The sequence below is a fragment of the Mercurialis annua genome, linkage group LG7, assembly GCF_937616625.2.
Source record: "Mercurialis annua linkage group LG7, ddMerAnnu1.2, whole genome shotgun sequence".
NCBI classification, from domain to species: domain Eukaryota; kingdom Viridiplantae; phylum Streptophyta; class Magnoliopsida; order Malpighiales; family Euphorbiaceae; genus Mercurialis; species Mercurialis annua.
The window spans coordinates 20,762,145-20,764,892 of record NC_065576.1 but is presented as its reverse complement, the minus strand read 5'-3'; the positions used below and the strand labels follow the sequence as shown (position 1 = coordinate 20,764,892).

At 30.7% G+C, this 2,748-nt stretch overlaps 1 long non-coding RNA gene across 2 annotated transcripts; it reads right to left on the bottom strand.

Annotated features, from left to right (window-relative positions):
* Positions 1-422: 422 nt before the first annotated feature.
* Positions 423-2,458, bottom strand: LOC126657366 (uncharacterized). 2 transcript variants are annotated; one of them, XR_007633308.2, is made up of 4 exons: positions 2,350-2,458; positions 2,195-2,272; positions 552-626; positions 423-470 (listed from the first exon to the last, which is right to left on the bottom strand). It is a non-coding gene; the product is annotated as an uncharacterized LOC126657366 (long non-coding RNA). The 2 variants fall into 2 exon arrangements; XR_007633307.2 differs by having other exon boundaries at positions 423-626.
* Between the last annotated feature and the right edge of the window lie 290 nt (positions 2,459-2,748).

Genomic DNA, 2,748 nt, shown 5'->3' with positions numbered 1-2,748 from the left:
CAAACACAATTCGACAATAACTATAATAATATAGACCTCTATTTTACTAGTGCGGTCTAAGAATAAAAATTAGTTTGACAATTTGTTAAAATGAAATAAATCTCCGAGGAATAAAGAATCGGAGATCAGTAGACTCGCTCAAAATAATAAACCTAGAAAAAATGGGGAAACAACGGGGGTTAGATATACTGAGATGAGTTCGCAATACTATTTACATTTATTAAGTTTAAAACCCTTAAATCAAAACCCTTTTATACTAATATAATATATGATTATGGAATAACAATATTGAAATGATCCCAGCGTAAGTATGACATAGCATACTGAAAACCCAAAGTGGACATGAATAAATCCTCGTCATATACCAGCGTAAGCAAGACCTTAGTCTGCCGATCCCAGAGTACTTACCGGTGCACACAGTCTCGATACAAGGCTATCAAGTAGCTCGTTTCAATCCAGATCCATAATCGCTTAAAACAATTCAAAAGCATTTATAATATTAAAATATGATGTGGTACTTAATAAAGCGGTAAATAGCACTACAAACTCACTGGTTACTAATCCACGTGAAAACCTGGCAAGCGATAAACCCTGAATCGACTCCGAAGCATGCACAGTCGACGAGTCTAAGAACAGAGTAAAGACAATTATTAAAATCAACCCCTGACTCTAGAGAGTACTAGACACCACATAGGACTAGCACAATACCAAGTCAAGCATAAATATAGCTAGAATAGAATGAACAATTAATCACGTAATGACCCGAGTCAAAAACGAACCACATCGAGTAATGAAATACTCAAAATAAATAATTAAGCCAAGTCTATTGGGTTTCCGTTTTAAATATTGGATTAGCCGAGTTACCAATAACTACTAAGCTACCTCGCATGTCGGGTGACCCAAGTCTAACCCGACCCAAATATTTTATTAAAATATAAACCAAAGTTTATAATGTCAAAAAATAACTTGATAAAATAAATATGATCATATCCAATTATAAACCATGATTTATAATTATAGAATCCACTTTGATAAAATAATAAATCAATATTTAAAACGGAACCCAATAGTTTTAACTTCGAGTAACCCAAGTTACAATAAAAAATTTAATCAAATAAGTTTTAAAACGTTCAAGTGCTAAATTATAATTTAGCCACAATGCCATACAAAAAAAATATTTAAAACAAAATATAATTACCCAAGTAATTATATTAATTTAGATTATAAAATAATCATCGTTTTCAATTTGTCAAATTATATAACGAAATTCAAAAACCAAAAGTGAAAGACATAAATTTAATCACATTGGCATTCAAGGCAAAAATCTCAAATTATGAATTAAATAATAATTAATAATTATTATTAATTTAATTTTAAATAACTCAAATATTATTTTTAGATCTTAAAAATAATATCAATAATTTGACAACTTCCGAATTAATGAAACGGTCAATTCCCATTTAATAATGTCAAAATAAATAATTAGATTTAAAAGTATTTAAATTATGATAAAATTAACTATTAAATCTAAATTTAAAATAATAATGTCCAAAATAATTTAAAATTATAAATAATAATATTATTTAAATTGCTAAATAATAAGTCGAAACCAATTTCGTAAATTAAAATTAAAATTAATTATAAGAACAATTTAATAATAACTTAAGGAATTACTATGTTTTAAGCAAAACAATTCCATGATTTAAACAAACCTTTAACCATAAACAGTCAAAATCAACCACACATACACTGCCACCTCACCGTCATCTCCAAACATACATAGCCCAACCTCAATCCTAACACAGTAAACGAACCCAAGAAATATCAAGCTCCCAAATCAACAATTTCAAAACATAACTATATAACAAACATGAACTAAACTTCATACAAGATTCTATGAGCCAAGCCAAAACCAAAAGAGGAAGCCAAAACCACAAGGAACAAATTGACAGAAGCTATGATCTGACAATTACGATATAACACCAACATAGAGAACGACGACGGCATGATTATCACAAGTGAAGTGTTAAACGAATCCCTAAAACTATAAACAATGAGATAACAATAACAATCAGGCAACAAAATCAAAACACAAAAGAAAACAACCCAATGGCATCAATTGAAAAAGAATATTCAGTTAAGAACAAAAGAAAACGGTAAAACGGCGGCGCTCATAAAAGAAAGAATAACGTACCATTTTACGAAAACAAAGTTTGGAATCGTAGAGAATTGATTCTACTACCGCTGGGACGAGATGGATCCCAATTTGATACTAAAATGAAAGAGATATCGATTAAGAACGAAGGTGCCGTTTTCAAAGCCAAAACAGAGAATAAGAAAGAAACTTACCGAGAATTGCAGTGATAAAATTAGGAATTTGGTTGAATGATTTTCAGAGAATTTGAGATATAAGTGACGGCTAGGGTTTGTTTAATTGATGGAAAATAATAAGGGCTTAGAAACCTAGATTAAATAAGGAAGGAATGTAAGGAAAATATAGAAACATATAACTGCACGCAAGAACCAACTAGTTCAACAATTATACTGCATGGGCCCTGCTGGCCCATGCAAGGAAGGAAGAGAAACTTTTTTTTTGTGGGCCAACCAACGGCCCAACCAGAAATTAATTAAAAGACTGCCAACCGACCCAAACATAAAACAAACACGAATCGAACTATGACCGAAACAACGAACGACCCAAAAATTATCACCGCAACTCATCGGATTTTTTTTAAAATACGGGGTATT